We start from the raw sequence: 23,528 nt of genomic DNA on the forward strand, positions 1-23,528 counted from the left end.
CATCACTAGAGAGTAAACCAGCAGATGGAAGATCTGTCTCTGCCTCACCAGCTCTCACTGTCTAAATCTACTTTCAGGCAATGAAGAACGTCTTACAAAGAAAACCAGAAAATAAACAAATGTAATGGTAACTAAAATCTCTACCAAAACCACAGATTTGCTGATTTGAGAGGGAGACAGACAGAAGCCAGAGAATCAGAGCAACCCCCAAGACCAGCACTATGCACTAGGGTCCTGATCAGGTTAAAACATCACTGATAGAACAAATGAAGACAAATGAAGTCATGAATACACAACTTTCAAAGGCTAAGCATGGGGCTAGCCTTGTGGCTCAGGGTGTGGGGCCTCAGCTGGCTACTCACATGAGGTATAAGGCAGCCCAGATTCTGCTTCCCATGTAGCTCTCTGCTAATGTGCCTGGATGGCAGCCCAAGACAGCCCAATCACTTGGTTCCCTGACACCCACAGTGGGGACCAGCGTGCAGGTCTGGGTTCCTGTTTTTCAAGCTTTTGTGGCCATTTGAGGGGGGTATTCCAAGTAATGGAAGACCACCAACTTTCTCTGTGTCTCTGTGTCTTCATCAGTCAATGTCACTCTTTCAACTAAAGAAAAATAAAACCAGAAAGCAAAAAGACATGAGAGACAAGTGGACACAGACAGATATGCCTGTTCTGCTGTTTCCATCCTCAAATTTCTGAAACTGCTAGTGCTGGATCAGGTGGACTCCAGGCCCCAGGAGCTCAGCTTGGTTCTCCCAACTGTGTGGCAGGTTCCCATGTGCTCGAACCATCACCTGCTGCCTCCAAGTGTGTATGAGCAGGAAGCCGGCATTGGAAACAGAGCCTGGACTTGCAACTGCAGCGGTACAGAGGGTTGCAGTGCTCACTGCCCAGGATGGGATTCAGCTCCTTGCTATTGTGCCAGGGAAGGCAGCAGAAGGTGGCCCACATTCTAGGGCCGGCACACTCACATGACATACAGGGATGAGGTTCCCAGATCTTGGCTTTATACTGCCCTGACCTAACCTTTGAAGCCGTTTTGAGTGTGAACCAGCAGATGGAAGACCTTTTTCTCTTTCTCTCTGTCCTTGACTCTGAGTTCCTCTGCCTTTCCAGTAAGTGAAATAGTTCCCAAACCCATCAGTGAAAGCAGAGAACCAGAGACCGAGAGACAGAAATTTCTAACAGAAATATCCCATGTGCTGATTTCCTCCAAAAATCTTTGAAAGAGCTAGAGTTGCTGCAGGATGAAAGGGGGAGGGGGGGCTGCCAAGTGCGTGCCTCATGTGTCCCATGTGGATGGCAGGTCCCCATAGCCTTTGTCATGACATACCAGAGTGTACACGAGCAGGAAGTTGGAATGGGAACTGAGTGTGGAGAAGATCCCAGGCACTGGGACTTTCAAAGGCTGAGTATGGGACTAGCCTTGTGGCTCAGGTGTTGGGCCTCAGCTGGCCACTCCCATGAGGCATACAGGAACCCAGGTTGTGCTTGCCATGCAGCTCCCTGCTCATGCATCTGGGATGGCAGCCCGAGATGGGCCAATCAATGTAGCCCCGACACCTACAGCGAGGAGTAGACTCAGTTCTGGGCTCCTGGCTTCAGCCTGTTCCTGCCCCAGTCATTACAGACGTTTAGCGGGTGATACAGGGGAAGAAAGATCTCCATGCCTGTCCGTCTCTCCTCTCTGTCACTCTGCCTTCAACTAAACAAAATACAATTTGAAAGTAAAAAAAGACAAGGCAGGGAGACAGATAGACACACAGACAGACAAATAGAAATGTTCAGTCTGTTGTTTCCCTCCCCAATTTCTGAAGCTACTAGTTCTGGACTAGGTGGACACCATGCCCAGGAGCTTAACCCAGGTCTCCCAGAGTGGCAGGGTCCCATAGGGATGCTTGAACCATCTCCTGCTGCCCCCCACACAGTGGGCATGAAGTTAGGATTGGGGAGAGGGCCCGGGTGTCCAACTGCAGCAATGCAGAAGGTTGCATTCCCTGCTGCCCAGGATTCAATACAGCTCTTGGAAAATGTGCTTGAGAAGGCAGCAGAAGCTGCCCCACAATCTTGCAACCTCCAAAACACTTGAGAAACCATGCTGGGGTTCTCAGATCCTGGTTTAAGACTGGCCTGACCCAGCCATGGAGGCCCTTCGTGTGTGGACCATCAGATGGAAGGTCTCTTTCCCTTTTTCTCTTTGTCTCTGTGTTATTCTGCCTTTCCCCATAGCTAAAATACTTCTCAAACTCACCAGCAAAAGCAGACTCCTTGAGGGAGACAGACAGACAGACATTTATGATAGATATCTTCCACGTATTGCTTTCCTCCCCAAATCTGTTAGAGCTAGCTGTGGTTCAGGCTGAAGCCGGTGCCAAGTGCTTACTCCAGAGGTCCTACCGTAGCCATTGGCATTTCCTCCGACCTGCCACAGTATGTAAGAGCAGGCATCTGGGATGGAACAGAGCCTGAATTGGATCCCAGGCACTGCCATGTGGGATGTGAGCATCACAAGATACACTTGAGCTGCTGGTTGGGCCAAATGCATACCCCACATAACCCACAGCTTTAGGTTTTCCAAACTCATCTTGGGTGAAGCCATTGTGGCCCACCTGCAATGGCAGCATCCCAGATAAGCACAGGCTCCAGTCCCAGCTGCTCCACTTCCAATCCAGCTACCTCGTAATAATCTGGGAAAGTAGCAACTGCTGGATCAGGTACTGGGGTCCCTGCTGCCCACATGACAGACACGTAGCAGTTAAGGTTGCCGAGGAAGGCCTGGCCGCACTGACAGCCATTTGGGGAGTGAACCAGGACATGGAAGATCTGTCTCTCTGCCTTGCCAGCTTTGGCTGCCTAAGTCTACTTTCAGGCAATGAAGGATGTCTTACAAAGAAAAGAAGAAAACAAACAAATGTAATGATAACCAAAATCTCTGAAATCACAGCTTTGTTGATTTCAGAGGCAGACAGACAGAAGCCAGAGAATCAGAGTAGCCCCAATGACCAGCAATATGCACTGGGTTCCTCATCATTGAGAGCACATATGCAGTCAAATAAAGTCATAAATATACAACTTTCAAAGCCTGACTGTGGGAAAGCCTTGAGGCTCAGGGTGTTGGGCCTGAGTTATCCATTCCTGCAGAGCATACAGGAACATGAGTTCTGCTTCCCATTCAGGTCCCTGCTAATGCTCCCAGGATAGAAGCCCAGGATGGTTCAGTCACTTGGTCCCCTGTCATCCAACGCAAGGACCAGCATGCAGTTCTGGGCTCCCAGCTTTGGCCAGGTCCTGCCCCAGCCGTTTTGGCTGTTGGGGGAGGGGGTCCAGGAGATGGAAGATCTTCATGTCTCTCTGTCTGCTCCTCTCTTGCTGTCACTCTACCTTTCATCAAAACAGAACAAATATTGAAAGGAATAAAGACAGGGGGCACAAACAGACAGACATAAACATTTGGTCTGCAGTTTCCCTCCACAAATTCTGAAATTGCTGGTGCTGGGCCAAGCTGATGTCCAGCCCCCAGAGCTTACTCCAGGTCTCTCAGGTGTGGGGCGGGGTCCCATGTGCTTGAACCATCTCCTGCTATCTTGCACTGTATGTATGGGCAGGAAGCTGCCATTGAGAATCAAGCCTGGACTTGCAAGGCAGCAATGCACAAGGTTGCTTTCTGTCTGCCCAGGATCTGAGTCAGCTCCTTGTTAATGTGCTGGGGAAGGCAGCAGAAGATGGCCCGCATCTTGGGCCCTCGCCCTCACATGGAAGACCAGGATGTGCTTCCCAGTTCCCAGTTTAGTTTCACCAGACCCAGTCATGGGGACTGTTTGCTGTGTGAACCAGCAGATGGAAGATCTCTTTCTCTTTCTGATTGTCTATCCTTGTCTCTGTGTTTCTCTGCCTTTCCCATAACTAAAATATTTCCCGAACCTAATCAGCCACAGCAGAGAGCCAGAGGGGCCAGGCAGACAAACAGAAATCTCCCATGTGCTGATGTTCTCCCCAAATCACTGAAAGCACTAGAGCTGGTCCAGGCTGAAACTGGGCTCCTGGTGCTAACTTCACATGTCCAACATGGATGACAGGGCACCATAGGCTTTGCCCTGGCCTGCTGCTGGCCACAGCTGGTATGAGCAGCTGGTATGAGCAGGAAGTTGGAATGGAAACTGTACTGGAGTGGATCCCAGGCACTGCCATGTGGGATGTGGGCATCACAAGACACACCTAGGGACAAATTCATACCCAACATTACAGGGCTTTTCAAGCTTCCTCTGGGAAGGCTGGCATTGTCCCCAGCATGTTAAGCTGCCACCTTCAATGCCAGCATCCCAGATGAGCACAGGTTCCTGCAATGACTGCTCTAATTATCATCCAGATCCCTATTATTGCACATGGGAGAGCAGCAGGTGATAGAATAGCTTAGTTAGAACCCTGCCACCCACGTGCCATACCTGGATGTAGTTCCAAATTTCTGTGGAAGGCCTTGCCCATCCCAACAGCCCATTGAGGAGTGAACCAGGAGACAGAAGATTTGTCTCTTTCTGCCTCTCTGGCTATCCCTGAATAGATTTTTCAGGCAATGAAGGACATCTTACAAAGAAAATAAACAAATGTAATGAAAACCAAACTCTCTAGCAAAACCACAGCTTTTGATTTGAGAGGAAGACACAGACAGAAGACAGAAAATCACAGTGACCCCAAAGACTAGCAATATGCACTGGAGTCCTGATCAGGTTAAAATGTCATTGAGAGCACAGATGAAGTCAAATGAAGTCAGCAATATGTGACTTCCAAAGGCTGAGAGTGGGGATAGTCTTATGGCACAAGGAGTTGGGCCTCAGCTGGCCATTTGAACGGTACATTATTAGAGCCCAAGTTCTGCTTCCTATGCAACTCCTTGGTAATGTGCCAGGCATGGCAGTCCAAGACAGCCCCATCAGTTAAGCCCCCTGAAACCCACAGCAGGGACTAGCATGTAGTCCTGGCCTACAGGGTACGGCCAGGTCCCACCATAGCCATTTTGGCCATTTGGGGGTACTCCAGGGGATGGAAAACCTCCATGTCACTCTGTCTCTCCCTTTCTTGCTGTCACTCCACTTTTCAACTAAACACAATCTTAAAAGCAAGAAAAATAAGGCAGGTAGAAAGGTGGACAGAGACAGACAGACATAAATGTCTGCTCTGCTGTTTCCCTCCCCAAATTCTGAAACTGCTAGTGCTGGGTCATGCTGACGCCAGGCCCCAGGAGCTTAACACAAGTGGCTCAGGTGTGTGGCAGGGTCCCATGAGCTGGAATCTACATCTGCTGCTTCATACAGTGTGTATGAGCAGGAAGCTAGGATTGGGAGCAGAGCCTGGGCTTGCAATCGCAGCAATGCAGAGGGTTGCATTACCCCTGTCCAGGATGCGATGCAACTCCTTGCTAATGTGTCAGGGAAGGCAGAGATGGCCCTCATTCTAAGGCCCTCCCAATCACACAAGATACTGGGATGGGGTTTCCAGATCCTGACTTTAGACTGACCTGACCCAGCCATGGGGCCCATGTGGAGTGTGAACAAGCATATAGAAGAACTCTCTCTTTCTTTTCTTATCTCTGTGTTCCTCTGCCTTTCCCATAACTAAAATACTTCAAGAACCCATCAGTAAAAGCAGAGAGTTTCAGGGGGCAGAAAGACTGAAAAAGAAACCTGTCATGTGTTGATTTCCTTCCCAAATCTCTGAAGGAGTTAGCACTGGACCAGGCTGAAGCCAGCTGCATGGCACTCACTCCAAGTGCCCCAGTATAGCCCTTCCCATGACCTGTTGTCAACCTTGTTATGTACAAGCAGGAAGCTGGAATGGGAACAGAGCCTGGAGTTGAACCCAGCTGCTACCTTGTGTGATGTGGGTATCATAAGACACAATTGAGCTGCTGACTGGACCAAATGTGTACTCCGCTGCTTTAGCTTTTTCCAACCTCATCTTGGGGCTGCTATTGTGGTCTAGCAGGTTGAGCCACCACTTGCAATACTGGCATCCCAGATGAGCAAAGGTCCCAATCCTGGCTGCTCAACTTCCCATCCAGTTCCCTGCTAATGCGACTGGGAAGGCAGCCAATGATGGATCATGTACTCAGGCCCCAGTACCCAAGTGGAAGACCTGGATGCAGTGCTAGGTTGTTGTGAAAGGCTTGGCCTGCCACAACAGCCTTTTGGGGAGTGAACCAGCAGATGAATGATCTATCTCTCTTCTATGCTGGCTCTAGCAGCCTAAGTCCAGTTTAAGGCAATGAAGGAAGTCCTACAAAGAAAACAGAAAAACAAACAAATGTAACAGTAACCAAAATTTCAACAAAAAATCATAGTTTTGTGGACTTGAGAGGCAGACAGACAGATAGAAACCAGAAAAACAGAGCAACCCCAAAGACCAGCAATATGTACTGTGGTTCTAAGCAGGTTAAAGCATCACTGAGAACACTTATGAAGAAAAACAAAGTCATGAATACATGACTTTCAAAGACTGAGTATGGGGCTAGCCTTGTGGCACAGGGGTTGGGCCTAAGCTGGCCATTGAGGCATGGCAAATGAGACTCCAGGTTGTGCTTCCCGTGCAGCTCCCTGCTAATGGGATTCCAGCCAAAGGTGGCTTGTTTGCTTGGATCCCCACCACCTACAGCGGGTATAGGCAAGCAGGTTTGGGCTCCTGGCCTCCACCTGGTGCTGCCCAGGCCTTTACAGCCATTGGAGGAGTGATCCAGATAATGGAAGATTTCCAGCTCTGTCTGTCTCTCCATCTGTCACTGTCACTCTGCCTTTCAACTAAACAAAATATAACTTAGAAGCAAAAGGACAAGGCAGAGAGACAGGTGGACACAGAAGACAGGCAGATAGAAATGTCTAGTTTGCTTTTTCCCTTCCCAATTTCTTATACTTCTGGTGCTAGCCCAGGCTGAGCCCTGGCACAGAAGCTTACCTGGGTCTCTCAGCTGTGTGGCAGGGTCCCACATTTGGGAACCATCACCTGCTTCCTCCAAGTGTATATGGGCAGGAAGCCTGGACTTGCCAACTGCAGCAATGCATAGGACTGCATTGCTGGCTTCCTAGGCTCTGATGCAGCTTCTTGCTAACATGCCATGGAAGCCAATGGCACATGGGAGATTAGGATACGGTTTCCAGATCCTGGGTTTAGACGGACCTGACCCAGCCATGGAGGGTGTGAACCAGCAGATAGAAGATCTCTTTCTCTTTCTCTCTCTGTCCTTGTATCTGTGTTCCTCTGCCTTTCCCATAACTAAAGTACTTCTGAACTCATCAGTGAAAAACAGAGAGCCAGAGGAGAACAACAGATGGAAAGATGGAAACCTCTCATGTACTGATTTCCTCCCCAAATCTCTGAAAGAGCTATCACTGGTCCAGGCTGACTCTGGGCGCCAGGCTCTTACTTTAAGTGTTCCACGTGGGTGTAAGGGCCAACAGTCCTTGCTGTGACCTGTTGCCAACCTTGGTTTGTATGAGCAGGACACTGGAATGGAACAGTGAGTGGAGTATAACCTAGGCAGTGCCATGTGGGATGTGGGCATCACAAGACATAACCGAGCTGGCTGGACCAAATGCATATTCCACACTTCAGAATTTCCCACACAACCTCATACTGGGGGCTGGCTTTGTGACCCAGATAGTAGGCCACTGCCTTCAATGCCAGCTTCCCACATGAGCATAGGTTCTAGTCCTAGTTGCTCCACTTTCCATCCAGCTCCCTGCTGTTGCACTAGCAAGGCGGCAGGTGATGGAACAGGTTCTTGGGACCCTCCTACGCATGTGTCCAACCTGCATACAGTTCCATGTCGCTGTGTAAGGCTTGGCCTGGCCCAATAGCCATTTTGAGAGTGAACCAGAAGATGGTTCTCACTGCCTAAGTCCACTTTCAGGCAATGCAGGATGTCCTACAAAGAAAATAAACAAATGTAATGGTAACCAAAATCTCTACCAAAATCATAGCTTTGCATATATGAAAGGCAAAAGGACAGATAGAAGCCAGAGAAACAGAGCAGCCTCACAGACCAACAATATGCACTGGAGTCCCCATGAGGTTAAAGCATCACTGAGAACTAGATGAAGTCAAATGAAGTCATGAATACACAACTTTCAAAGACTGAGCCATTGGCTACCCTATGGCTAACCTAAGGCACAGGGTGTTGGGCCTCAGGTGGCCACTCCCATGGGGCATACAGGAGACCAGATTGTGCTTATCCATGAGCACTCTGCTAATGCGCCTCAGATGGCAGCTCAAGATGGCCCAATAACTTGGGATCCTGCCACCCAATGGGGACCAGCATGAAGTTTTAGGCTCCTGGATTCCACCTGGTTGTGCCCAAGTCTTTGTCACCATTTTAGGGGATGATCCAGAAAATGGAAGTTCTCCAACTCTCTCTGTCTCTCCATCTCTGGCTGCCACTCCACCTGCAACATACAAATCTTGAAAGCAAAAAAGACAAGGCAGGGATACTTGGGACACAAACAGACAGAGCGAAATGTCTGATCTGCTGTTTCCCTCCCCAATTTCTGGTAGTGCTGGTTCAGGTTGACACCATGCCAAAGAGCATAATCCGAGTCTCCCAGGTGTGTGGCAGGATCCCACATGCTTGAACCATCTCTCCCTGTCTTGCACTACATGTATGGGCAGGAAGCTGGGATTGGGAACAGAACCTAGACTTGTAACTGCAGCAGTGCAGAGGGTTGCATTCCCAGCTTCCCAGGATGTCATGCAGCTCCTTGCTAACATGCCTTGCAACTCAACAGAAGGCCATGATCTTGGGCCTCCAACCCACTTGGGAAATCGCTTTCAGCCTCTAAGATCCTGGCTTTATACTGGCCTGACCCAGCCACGGAGGCCATCTGGGGAGCGAACCATCAGATGGAGGGTCTCTTTCTCTTTCTCTATCTCTATCACTGTGTTCCTCTGCCTTTCCCAATCTGAAATACTTCTGGAACCCTTCAGCAAAAAGGGAGAGACAGGGGTGGGGGATAGATAAAATGACAGAAATTTCCCGTATCCTGATTTCCTCCCTCAATATGTGAAACAGCTTACACTCATCTAGGCTGAAACTGGGTGCCAAGCGCTTTTTCCTGGTGTCCCATGTGGGTCCTCGCCATGTCCTCCAGCCTGCCAAGGTATGTTAGAGAAGGAAGCTGGAATGGGAAGAGGGCTTGGAGATGAACCCAGTCACTGTCAATGTGGCATTTGCGTATCATAGGACATATCTGACCAAATGCATACCCCAGAGCTTTAGGTTTTTTTCAGCTTCATCCTGGGGGCAGGCATTGTGGCTCAGTGGGTTAAGCCACTGCCTACAATGCCGGCATCTGAGATGAGCACAGGTTCTAGTCCCAGTTGCTCTACTTCCTATCCAGCTCCCTGCTATTGCTACTGGGAAGGCAGAAGGTGATGGAACAGGCACTTTGCCCCTCTCATCCAAGTGGCTCACATGGATGCAGTGCAAAGTTGCTCTGGAAGGCTTGGCCTGCCCTGATAGCCCTCTGGGCAGTGAATCAGCAGATGGAAGATTGTCTCTCTGCCTCACCAGCTCTCTCTGGCTAAGTCTATTTTCGGTGATAAAGGATGCCTTACAATGAAAACAAGAAAGCAAATGTAACAGTAACCATAATCTACCAAAGCCAAGCTTTGTTGATTTGAGAGGCAGACAGAAACCAGAGAAACAGACCAGCAACATGCACTGCATTCCTGATTAGGTTACGACGTCACTGATAACACAGATTAAGACAAAGTCATGAGTACACAACTTTCAAAGGCTGAGCATGGACTAGTCTTGTGGCTCAGAGTGCTGGGCCTCAGCTGGCCACTCCCGTGGGGCATATGGGAGCCTATTTTCAGGTTCCCATGCAGCTCCCTGCTAATGTGTCTGGGATGGCAGCCCAAGATGGCCAAATCACTTGGGTCCCTGACACCCACAGCAGGGACCAGCATGCAGTTCTGGCCTCCCAGCTCTGACCTGGTCTTGACCGTACTTTTGCAGCCATTTTGGGGGGTGATCCAGGCAAAGGAAGATCTCCATGTCTCTTTGTCTCATCCTCTCATGGCTATTCCTCCTTCAGCTAAACAGAACAGATTGTGAAAGCATAAAAGGCAAGGCACAGAGATCAAGTGACACACAAAAACAGATAGGAATGTCTGGTCTGCTATTTCCCTCCCCAAATTTTTGAAACTGCTACTGCTAGGACATGCTGACGCCAGCAGTGAAGAGCTTAACACAGGATTAGAAGGTGTGTGGCAGAGTCCCACATGCTAGAATCATCTCCTGCTGCCTTCCACAGTATGTATGGACAGGAAGGTGGGATACAGAACACGGCCTGGTCTCACAACTGCAGCAATGCAGAGGGTTGCACTGCCAGCTTCCCAGGATGTGATTCAGCTCCTTGACAATGTGCCAGAGAAGACAGCAGGAAATGACCCAGGTTCTTGGGTCCTCTCACCCAAACAGGAGACGGGGATGGGGTTTCCAGTTCCTGACTTAGACGGGCCTAATCCAACCATGGAGACCGTTTGGAATGTGAAGTAGCAGATGGATCTATTGATCTTTCTGTCTGTTCTTGTCTCTGTGTTACTCTGCATTCCCCATAACTAAAATATTTCTTGAATCCATCTACAAAGGCAGAGAGATACAAGCGGACAAACAGAAAGACACAAATCTCCCATGTGCTGATTTCCTCTCTAAATCTCTGAAAGTGCTAGTGCCGGTCCAGGCTGATGCTGGGCACTAAGTGCTTATTCAGGTGTCCTATGAGGGTGTTGGGGCCAACACAGTCCTTGCCATGACATGTTGCCAGCCTCAGTGTGTATGAGCCGGACTCAAATGGGAGCAATGACTGGAGTGGAATCCCAGCACTGCCATATGGGATGTGGGCATCACAAGACACCTGATCTGCTGCTGGACCAAACACATACCCCACACTGCAGGTTCTTCCAACCTCATCTTGGGGGGCCGGCATTGTGTCAAGGCAGGCTAATCTGCCGCCTGCAATGCTGGCATCCCGGATTAGCACAGGTTCCAGGCCAGGTTGCTCTTCCTGCTGCACTTCCCATCCAGCAACTGCTGTCAGGCCAGGGAGGGCAACAGGTGATGGATCAGGTTCTCGGGACCTTGCCATCCATGCAGCTGACCTGCACACAGTTCCAGGTTGCTGTGGGAGGCCTGGCCCTCCCAGACAGCCATTTGGGGAAGTGAACCAGCGAACAGAAGATCTGCTATCTCTTCCATGCTGTCTAAGTCCACTTTGAGGCAATGAAGGAAGTCCTACAAAGAAAACAGAAAATAAATAAATGTCATGGTAACCAAAATCTACCAAAACCACAGCTTTGTTGACTTGAGAGGCAAATAGAAGCCAGTGAATCAGAGGAGCCCCAAAGACCAATAATGTGCACTGGGGTCCTGATCACATTGAACAGTTCGTGAGAATACAGATGAAGTCAAATGAAGTCATGAATACTCAACTTTCAAAGGCTGAGTGTGGGGTTAGCCTTGTGGCTCGGGGTGTGTGGCTTCAGCTGGCCAATCGCAAGGGGCATACAGCAGCTGGGGTTCTGCTTCCCATGCAGCTCCCTGCTAATGTGCCTGGGATGGCAGCCCAAGGCAGCCAAATCACTTGTGTCCCTGGCACACACAGTGGGTCCAACATGCATATCTAGGCTCCTGGCTTTTACCTGCTCTTGCCCAAGCCTTTGTGGCCATTTTTGGGGGATGTGATCCAGGCAATGGGATATTACCAAATTTTTCTCTCTCCATCTCTTGTTGTCACTCTGCCTTCAAATAAACAAAACAAAAAAAGATGAAACCAAAAACACAAGCAGGGATTCAGGTGGACACAGAGGACAGACAAAGAGAATGTTTAGCCTGCTATTTCCCTCTCCAGTTTCCTAAAATTCTGGTGCTGAGCCAAGCTAAGCCCAGGACCAGAAGCTTAACCCTAGTTTCCCAGGTGAGTGGTAGATCACACATGCTTGAACCATCACCTGATGCCTCCCACACTGTGTATGGGTAGGAAGCTGGGGTTGGGAGCAGAGTCTGGACTTGCAACTACAGCGATGCAGAGGATTGCGTTTCTGGCTGCCCCAGATCTGATGCAGCTCCTTACTAATATGGCAGGGAAGGCAGCAGAAGATGGTCCACAATTTTCAGCCTCCAACCCACTCAGGCAACCGTTTTCAGGTTCCAAGATCCTGGCTTTAGACTGGCCTGACCCAGCCACAGATGCCATTTGAGGAGTGAACTATCAGATGGAAGGTATATTTCTCTTTCTCTATCTGTCTCTGTGTTTCTCTGCCTTTCCTATTACTAAAATACTTCTGGAACCCATCAGCCAAAGCAGAGAGATGGGGGGGGAGACAGAAAGAAATCTCCCATGTGCTGACTTCCCCCCTCAATATCTGAAACAGCTCGAGCCAGTCCATGAGGAAGCTGGGTGCCAGGCACTTTCTCCAGGTGTCCTAAGAATGGGCAAGGCCACCACAGACCTTGCCATGTCCTCCTGCCTGCCATGGTGTGTCACAGCAGAAAGCTCGAATAGAAGCAGAGCCTGAAGTGAAACCCAGGCACTGCCGTGTGGGCTGTGGACATCAAAAGACACACTTGAGGTTCTGGCTAGACCAAATGCATACCCTACAGCTTCAGGTTTTTCTGACCTCATCTTGGGGGCCAGCATTTTGGCACAGGAGGTTAATTCACAGCCTGCAATGCCTGCATCTCAGATTAGCACAGGTTCCAGTCCCAGCTGCTCCACTTCCCATTCAGCTCCCTGCTAAGGCACCTGGGAGGCAGCAGGTGATAAATCAAGTAATCAGACCCCTGCAACCCACCTGGCAGACCTAAATACAGTTCCAGGTTGATGTGGAAGGCCTGACCTGCCCCGACAGTCATTCCGGGAGTGAACCAGCAGATGGAAGACCTGTCTCTCTCGGCCTCAGTGGCTCTTGCTACCTAAGCCCACTTTCAAGCAATGAAGGAAGTCTTAAAAAAGAAAACAAGGCTGGCGCTGTGGCTCAATAGGCTAATCCTCTGCCTGCGGCACCACCACACTGGGTTCTAGTCCCGGTTGGGGCACCAGATTCTGTCCTGGTTGCCCCTCTTCCAGGCCAGCTCTCTGCTGTGGCCCGGGAGGGCAGTGGAGGATGGCCCAAGTCCTTGGGCCCTGCACCCGTATGGGAGACAAGGAGAAGCACCTGGCTCCTGGCTTCGGATCAGCGCAGTGTGCCAGCCGCAGCACACCGGCCATGGCGGCCATTGGACAGTGAACCAATGGCAAAGGAAGACCTTTCTCTCTGTCTCTCTCTCTCACTGTTCACTCCGCCTGTCAAAAACAAAAGGAAACAAGAAAACCAACAAATGTAATGGTAACCAAAATCTCTGCGAAAACCACAGCTTTGTTGATTTGAGAGGCAGACAGACAGAAGGCAGAAAAATCAGAGCAGCTCTAAAGACCAGCAACATGCACTGGGGTCCGGATCAGGTTAAAGCACCACTGCAAACACAGATGAAGTCAAGCAGAGTCACGAATGCATGACTTTCGAAGGCTGAACGTGGGGTTACCTTGTGGCACAGGGTGCTGGGCCTCAGCTGGCCACTCATACAGGGCATATGGGAGCCCAGGTTCTGCTTCCCATGCAGCTCCCTGTTCATGAGACTGGGATGGCAGCCCAAGATGGCCCAATCACTTATGGCCCTGCAATCCAGAGCAGGGAACACCATGCAGTCCTGGCCTCCCAGGATCGTCCAGGTCCTGCCACAGCCATTTTGGCCTCTATGGGAGTATTCCAGGGGTGGAATATCTCCATTTCTCTGTTTCTCCCTCTCTCACCTTCACTCCACCATCTTTCAACTAAACACAACAAATCTGGAAAGCAATAAAGACAAGGCACAGAAACAGGTGGACAGAGACAGACATAAATGTTCTGCTGTTTTCCTCCCCAAATTCTGAAACTTCTAGTGCTAGGCCAGGTTGATGCCATGCCCTAGGAGCTTAACATGGGTCCCTCAGGTGTGTGGCAGGGTCCCACATGCTTGAACCATCACCTGTTGCCTCCAACAGTATGTATGGGCAGGAAGCTGCAACAGGAACAGAGCCTATAGTGAACCCAGGCACCATCATGTGGGATGTGGGTATCATAAGACACACCAGACCAAATGCATACCCCACTGCTTTAGGTTTTTCCAACCTCATCTTGGGGCTGCCATTGTGGCCCAGAGGGTTGAGCCACCACATGCAATGCTGACATTCCAGATGAGCAAAGGTCCCAGTCCTGGCTACTCTACTTCCCATCCAGCTCCCTGCTAATGAGCTTGGGAAGGTAGCCAATGATGGATCAGGTACTTGGGCTCCTACCACCCAGGTGGCTTACCTGGATGCAGTTCCAGGTTGCTGTGGAAGGCCTGGCTTGCCCCATCAGCCATTTGGTGGGAGAACCATCAGCCAGGTCTGTCTCTCTCTGCCTCACCAGCTCTGGTTGCCTAGGTCCACTTTCAAGCAATGAAGGACATCTTACAAAGAAAACAAAAAAATGTAATATTAACCAAGCTCTCTATGAAAAATCACAGCTTTGTTGACTTGAGATGCAGATAGACAGAAGCCAGAGAATCAGAGGAGCCCCAAAACCAGCAATACGCACTGGGGTCATGATCAGGTTAAAGCATCACTGAGAACACAGATGAAGACAAATGAATTCATGAACACACAACATTCAAATGCTGAGAGTGGGGCTAGCCTTATGGTACAGGTGTTGGGCTTCAGCTGGGCACTCGGGGCGGCATATGATAGCCTGGGTTCTGCTTCCCATGCAGCTCCCTGCTTGATGGGATGGCAGGGAAAGGTAGCTCAAACACTTGGGTCCCCACCACCTTCAGCAGTGACAAGCAAGGAGGTCTGGACTTCTGGTATCCACCTAGTCCAGCCCAAATCATTGTGGGCATTAGTGGGGTGATCCAAGGCATGGAAGATCTCTAATTCCGTCTGTCCTCTATCTCTCACTGTCACTCTTTCAACTAAACAAAATAAAACTTGAAAGCAAAAAAAAAAAAAAAAACAAGATAAGCAGCAAGACAGGTGGACACAGAAGACCGACAGACATACAGAATGTCTAGTCTGCTGTTTCTTTCCCCAGTTTCCTAAACTTCTGGTGCTGGGGCAGGCTGAGTCCAGGCCCAGAAGCTTAACCTTGGACTCCCACGTGGGTGGCAGGATCGCACATACTGGAACCATCACCCCTTTCCTCCAAATGTGTATTGGCAGGAAGCTGGGATTGGGAACAGAACCTGGACTTGCAACTGCAGCAGTTCATAGGATTGCATTCCCAGCTGCCTGGGATCAGATGCAGCTCCTTGATAATGTGCTAGGGGAAGCAGTAGAAGGTGACCCATGTTTTTAGGCCATCCTGCCCACAGAAAGACCAGGAGCGTTCCCAGATCCTGGCTTTAGACTGACTCAGCCATGGAGGCTGTTTTGGTGTGATCCAGCAGATGGAAGATCTCTCTTTCTTTCTCTGTTTGTCCTTGTCTCTGTGTTCCTCTGCCTTTCCCATAACTAACATACTCCCCAAACCCATCAGTGAAAGCTGAAGGGGACAAACATACAGAAATCTCCCATGTGCTAATCTCCAAAACTCTGAGACAGCCATCACTGATCCAGGCTGATGCTGGGCACAAGTCTCTTACTCCAGGAATCCCACAAGGGTGACAGGGTCAACACAGCCCTTGCCAACCTCAGTGTGTCTGAGCAGGAAGCTGAAATGGAAGCAATGACTGGAGTGGATCCCAGACATTGCCATGTGGGATGTGGGCATCACAAGACACACCTGAGCTGCTGGCTGGGAAAAATACATACCCCACACTGCAGGGTTTTTCCAACCTCATCTTGGTAGCTGACATTGTAGCCCAGTAGGTTAATCAGCCACCTGCAAGGATGGAATCCCAGGTGAGTACAGGTTCTAGGACTGGCTGCTCCACTTCCCATCCAGTTCCCTGCTAATGGGCCATGGAAGGCAGCAGGTAATGAATCAGGTTCTGGGGACTCTCCCACCCACGTGGCGGATCTGCATACAGCCCCAGGGTGCTGTGGAAGGCTTGGCCTGCACAGACAGCCATGTCGAGAGTGAACCAGCAGATGAAATATCTGTCTCTTCCACACCAGTTCTTGCTGCTTAAGTCCACTTTCAGGCAATGCAGGAAGCCCTACAAAGAAAACAAGAAAATAAGCAATGGTAACCAAAATCTCTACCAAAACTACAGCTTTGTTGATTTGAGACGCAGACAGATAGACAGAAGCCAGAGAATCAGAACTGCCCCAAAGACCAGCAATATGCACTGGGGTGCCCATCACCTTAAAACACCACTGACAACACAGATGAAGACAAGTGAAGTCATCAGTACACGACTTTCAGTGGCTGAGCGTGAGGCTAGGCTTGTGGCTCGGGGGTGGGGCCTCAGCTGGCCATTCCTGCAGAGCACATGGGAACCCAGGTTCTGCATCCCATGCAGCACTCTGCTCATGAGACTGGGATGGCAGCCCAAGATGGCCCAATCACTTGGACCCCTGCCACCTACAATGGTGACCCAGCATGCAGTTTTAGGCTCCTGGATTCTACCTGGTAGTGACCAAGCCTTTGCAACCTTTGTGGGTGGTGATCCAGGCAATGGAACTCCTCCAACTCTGTCTCCCTATCTCTCGCTGACACTCCACCTTCAATTAAACAAAATCAATCTTGAAATCAACAGAGACAAGACAGTGAGGCAGGGGAAACAAACAGATAGAGAGTGTCTGATCTGCTGTTTCCCTCCTGAATTTCTGAAACTGGTAGTGCTGGTTCAGGGTGACACCATGCCAAGATAGTTAAGCCAAGTCTTTCAGGTGGGTGGCAGAGTCCCAAGTGCTGGAACCACCACCTGATGCCTCCTACATGGTATATGGCCAGGAATATAGGATTGGGACCAGAGCCTGGACTTGCCAACTGCAGCAATGCTGAGGGTTGCACTCCTGGCTGCCCGGGATGTGATTCAGCTCCTTCCTAATGTGCCAGGGAAGGCACACAGGAGACCAGGATAGGGTCCCCGGATCCTGGCTTTATAGTGGCCTGACACAGCCATGGAGGTCGTGTGGTATGTGAAGCACCAGATTGAAAATCTCTTCCTCCTTCTTTCTAGATATCTCTTTGCCTCTGTGTTCCTCTGTCTTTCCTGCAACTAAAACACTTTCTGAAACCGTTAGCAAAAGCAAAGAGCCCATGGCAGACAGACAGACGAAAGACAGAAATCTCCCATGTGCTGATTTCCCACCCAAAACCTGAAAGAGCTAGTGCTGGCCCAGGCTGAAGCCAGGTGCCAGGCACTTACTCCAGGTGTCCCACGTAGATGGTAGGCCCCCACAGCCCTGGCCATGACCTGCCAGAGTGTGTACAACAGGACACTGGAATGGGAAAAGTGACTGTGGTGGAACCCACTGCACTGTCATTTGCAATGTGAGCATCATAAGACACACCTGAACTGTTGGTGGAACCAAGTGCATACCCTATACTGCAGGGTGTTTCAAATCTCACCTTGGGGGTGCTGGCATTGTCCCCAGTGGGTTAAGCCTCTTCCTGCCATGCTGGAATCCCAAATGAGTACAGGTTCACTCCTGGCTACTCCACTTCCCAGCCAGGTCCTTACTAATGCACCTGGGAAGGCAGCAGGTGATCAATCAGGTAGTGGGGACCTTGCCACCAACTTGGTCCACCTGCATGCAGTTCCAGATTGCTGTGGAAGGCCTGGCCTGCCCCAACAGTCATTTGCGGAGTGAACCAACAAACGGAAGGTCTGTCTCCTTCTGCCTAATTCCCCTTTCAGGCAAGGAAGGGGTCTCGGCGTCTCGGCCAGTAGGGCCACTGCCTGCAGTGCCGGCACCCCATATGGGCACCAGTTTGAGTCCTGGCTGCTCCACTTCCAATCCAGCTCTGTGCTATGGCCTGGGAAAGCAGTAAAAGATGGTCCAAGTCCTTGAGCCCCTGCACCTGCATGGGAGACCCAGAAGAAGCTCCTGGCTCCTGGCTTTGGATCAGCGCAATTCCGGCCATTGCAGTCAACTTGGGAGTGAACCAGCGAATGGAAGACCTTTCTCTCTCTCTCTCTGCCTCTCCTTCTCTCTCTGTAACTCTTTCATATAAATAAATAAATCTTTTTTAAAAAATGAAGGGCATCTTATAAAGAAAACAAAAAAATATCATATGGAAGTGAAATGGACACTATGAGAAACAGTAACTTGATCAGCTCTTGTCCTGACTGTTGTTGTACAATGTAATACTTTATCCACTTTAGTGTTTTTTTGTTCTAGTACTAGTGGTTGAACTCTGTAATTAACACACAATTATTCTTAGGTGTTTAAATTTTAACTGAAAAGTGATCCTGGTTAAATATAAGAATGAGAAAAAGAGAGGGAGGAGATGTACAATTGGGGACATGCTCAATCGGACTTGCCCCAAATGGTGGAGTTAGAAACGTGCCAAGGGATTCCAATACAATCCCATCAAGGTTGCATGTGCCAATGCCATCTCACTAGTCCATGTGATCAATTTCAGTTCACAATTGATCATACTGATAGGTCTAAGAGCCAAAGGGATCACACAAACAAGACTAGTGTCTGCTAATACTAACTGATAAAATCAAAAAGGGAGAGAACGATCCAACATGGGAAGTGGGAGACACAGCAGACTCATAGAATGGCAGATGTCCTAAATAGCACTCTGGCCTCAGAATCAGCCCTTAAGGCATTTGGATCTGGCTGAAGAGCCTATGAGAGTATTTTAGGCATGGAAAGCCAAGACACTCCGGGGGAAAAAAAAAAGACCTAAATGAAAGATCTGTGCGAGTGAGATCCCAGTGGAAAGAATGGGGCCATCATAGTAGGAAGTACCTTTCTCTGAAGGGAGGAGAGAACTTCCACTTTGACTGTGACCCTGTCAGAATAAGATTGAAGTTGGCGAACCCTAAAGGCTTCCATAACCTCGGCAACTCATGACTAGAGCCTAGGGAGATTACTGACGCCATAACAAGAGTGTCAAATTGTTAAATCAACAACAGGAGTCACTGTGTACTTACGTCTCATGTGGGATCTGTCCTTAATATGTTGTCCAATGTGAAGTAATGCTATAACCAGTACTGAAACAGTATTTTTACACTTTGTGTTTCTGTGTGGGCACAAACTGATGAATTCTTTACTTAGTATATACTGAATCGATCTCCTGTATATAAAGATAATTTAAAATGAAAAAAAAAAAACTTGGTGTTAAATTGGAAATTACATAGAAAATTAATCATTTTTTTAAAAAAATCATAGGTTCTCTGTTCATTAATGTGCAGTACACTGTGATTTAATGCTATAACTAGTACTCCAACAATATTTTTCACTTTGTGTTGCTATGTGGGGGCCAACTGTTGAAATCTTTACTTTATATATACTAAACTGATCTTCTGTATATAAAGAGAATTGAAAATGAATCTTGATGTGAATGGAAGGAGAAAGAGAGCGGGAAAAGGGAGGGTTGCGGGTGGGAGGGAAGTTATGGGGGGGGAAGCCATTATAATCAATAAGCTGTACTTTGGAAATTTATATTCATTAAATAAAAGCTTTAAAAAAAATGAAGGGCATCTTATAAAGAAAACAAACAAATGTCATGATAACCACAATCTCTAGCAAAACCACAACTTCTTTGACTTGAGATGCGGACAGACAGAAGCCAGAGAAACGGAGCAGCCCCAAACCAGCAACATGCACTGGGGTCCCAATCAGGTTAAAGCATCACTGAGAACACAGATGAAGACAAATGAACACACAACTTTTAAAGGCTGAGTGAGGGGCTAGCCTTGTGCTGGGCCTCAGCTACCCACTCAGGCACAGTAAACATGAGCCAGGGTTCTACTTCTTATGAAGCTCCCTGCTAACGGGATGGCAGTCCCCAAATGGTCCAATCACTTGGATCCCTGCCAAGCACAGTGGGGAGCAGCATGTACTACTGGGCTCCCAGCTTCAGCTAGGTCAATCCCCCATCATTTTGGCCATTTGGTCATTATTCTAGGGGATGGAAGATCTCCCTGTCTGTCTCTCCCTCTCTTGAGGTCACTCCACTTTTCAACTAAACACAACAAATCTTGAAAGCAAGAAAGACAAGGCAGGGAGACAGGAGGACAGAGACAAAGAGATAGACATAAGTGTCTGGTCTCCAGTATTCCTCCATAATTCTGAAATTGCCAGTGCTGGGCCAAGCTGACATCAGGCTCCCAGAGCTTAACCCGAGTCTGTTAGGTGTGTGGCAGGTCACACATGCTTGAACCATCACCTGCTGCCTCCCACAGTATGTATGAGCAGAGAGCTAGGATTGAGAACAGAGCCTGGACTGGCAACTGCAGCAGTGCAGAGCATTGCAATGCTGTTTTCCAGGATGTGATATGGCTCCTTTGCTAATGTGCCAGGGAAGGAGGCAGAAGATGGCGCACTTTCTTGGGCTCTGCCACCCACACAGGAGACTGGGATGGGGCTCCCAGATCCTGGACATTAGGCTATGCTGACCTCGTCATGGAGCCATTTGTGGTGCGAAACAGTAGATGGAAGATCTCTTTCTCCTTCTCTGTCTGTCCTTGTCTCTGTGTTCCTCTGCTTTTCCCATAACTAAAAGAACTTCCTGAACCCATTAATGAAAGCAGAAAGATGGAGGGGGACAGCAAACAGAAAGAACGAAATCTCCCATGTGCTGATCCTCCCTACATCTCTGAATAAGCTAGCACTGGCCGAAGCCAAAGCTGGCTGCCAAGTGCTCACACCAGGTGTCACACCAAAGTCGTTGCCATGGACTGTTGTCAACCTCTGTATGTACAGGCAGAAAGTTGGATGGGAACAGAGCCTGGAGCGGAACCCAGGCACTAATTGTGGATGTGGGCATCACAAGACACACCTGAACTACTGGCCGGACCAAGTGCATTCCACACATTACAGATGTTTTTATACCTCACTTTGGGGGCCAGCACTGTTCCCAATGTGTTAAGCTGCTGCCTGCAATGCCAGAATCCCAGATGAGCAACAGGTTCCAGTCCTGCATGCTCCACTTCCAATCCAGGGCCCTTCTAATGCACCTGGGAAAACAAAACAGCCAGTGATGGATCAGGCATTGGGGCCCCTGCCACCCACGTGGCCTACCTGGATGCAGTTCCAGGTTTCTGTGGAAGGCTTGAAATGTCATGACATCTCTTTGGGAAATGAATCAGCAGACAGAAGACTGGTCTCTATCTTTGTCCACTTTCAGGCAGTGAAGGATGTCTTACAAAGAAAACAAATGTAATGGTGATCAAAATCTCTATCAAAACTACAAGTTTGTTGATTTGAGAGGCAGACAGACAGACAGAAGCCAGAGAAACACAGCAACCCCCAAAGACCAGCAATATGCATTGGGGTTCTGTTCAGGTTAAAGTGTCACTGAGAACACAATGAAGACAAATGTATGCATAGATACATGACTTCCAAAGACTGAATGTGGAGCTAGCCTTGTGGCTCAGGGCATTGGGCCTCAGCTGGCCACTCACACGAGGCATATGGGAGCCCAGGATCTACTTCCTGTACTGTTCCCTGCTGTGACCAGATAGCAGCCCAAGACAGCCCAATCACTTGGGCCCCTGCCACCCAAAGCAGGAACCAGCATACAGGTCTGGGCCCCCAGCTTCAGCCAGGTCTGGGCACAACCTTTCTGAGTGTTTACGGGGCAATGCAGGGAATGGAAGATCTCCATGTCTCTCCATCTTTCCCTCTCTTGCTGTCACTCTACCTTTCAACTTAACAGAACAAAACTTGAAAGCAAAAAAGACAAGTCAAGAAGACAGGCAGACATAGAAGACTGACAGATAGAAAGAATGCCTAGTCTGCTGTTTCTTCCCCCAGTTTCCTAAACTTCTGGTGCTGGGCCAGGCTGAGCCTAGGCCTCAGGAGCTTAAGCCAGGACTCCCATTGTGTGGCAGGATCCTAAGTGCTTGAACCATCACCTGCTGCCTCCAAGTGTGTATGGGTAGGAAGCTGGGATTGGGACCAGAACCTGGACTTGCAGCTGCAGCAATGCAAAGGGTTGCATTGCCCACTGCCCAGGATCTGACACAACTCCTTGCTAATGTGCCAGGAAAGGCAGCAGAAGATACCCCCATTCTTGGGACATCAGCCTACACAGTACAATGGGATGGGGTTTCCAGACCCTGGCTTTTTAATGGCCTGACACAGACATGGAGGCTGTGTGGGGTGTGAACCAGCAGATGAAAGATCTCTTTCTCTTTCTTTCTGTGTCTGTCCTTGTCTCTGTGTTTCTCTGCCTTTCCAGTAACTAAAATACTTCTCAAATACATCAGCAAAAGCAGAGAGATGAAGAGGGACAGGCAGATAGAAAGAGATCTCCCATGTGCTGATTTCCTCCCCAAATCTCTGGGAGAGCTGCAGCTGGTACAGGCTGAAGCAGGGGACAGATGCTTATTCCAGGTGCCCCACAGGGCTGGCAGGGCCAACACAGCCCTTGCCACTTTCTGTTACCAACTTTGGTGTGTTCAAGCAGGAAACAGGACTGGAAACAGTGACTGGAGTGGAACGGAGGCACCGCCATGTGGGTTGCAGGCATCACTCCTGAACTGTTGGCCTGACCAAATGCATACCCCACACTTCAGGGTTTTTCCAACCTCACCATGGGGGCTGAAATTGTGGTCCAGTGGGTTAATCTCCTGCTTGCCATGTGGGCATCACAGTTGAGCACAGGTTCTATTCCTGGCTGCTCCACTTCCCATCCAGGGCACTAATAATGGGCCTGGGAAAGCAGCAGGTGATAGATCAGGTACTGGGGCCCCTGCCAACCCTGTGGCATACCTGGTTGCAGTTTCAGGCTCCTATGGAAGCCTGTCAGGACAATCATTTGAGAAGTGAACCAACAGATGGAAGAGCTGTCTCTTTCTGCCTCCAAGGCTCTCGCTGCCTGATTCCACTTTGAAGCAATAAAGGAAGTCCTACAAAGAAAACAAGCAAATGTAATAGTTACAAAACTGCCTACCAAAACCACAGCTATGTCAATTTGAGATGCAGACTGACTGACAGAAGCCAAACAGTTCAGCCGCAAAGACCAGCAATACTCACTGGGAAACCAATTAGTTAAAGTGTTACTCAGAGCACAGATGAAGACAAATGACTTTCAAAGGCTGAGCGTGGGCTAGCCTTGTGGCTCAGGGTGTTGGTCCTCAGCTGGCCACTCGCACAGGGCATATGGGAGCCCAAGTTCAGGTTCCCATACAGCTCCCTGCTAATGGGGCCCTTGCCACCCACCATGGTGACTTGCACGCAGTTCTTACTCCTAGCTTTAGCCAGGTCCTATTCCAGTCATTTCAGCTGTTTGGGAGGTATTCATGGGGGTGAAAGATCTCCATGTCTAGTCTCTTCCTCTCTTGCTGCCACTCCACCTTTCACCTAAACAGAACAAATCTTGGAAGAAAAAAAGGCAAGGCAGGGTGACAG

Source organism: Lepus europaeus, chromosome X (assembly GCF_033115175.1).
Source record: "Lepus europaeus isolate LE1 chromosome X, mLepTim1.pri, whole genome shotgun sequence".
Lineage (NCBI taxonomy): Eukaryota > Metazoa > Chordata > Mammalia > Lagomorpha > Leporidae > Lepus > Lepus europaeus.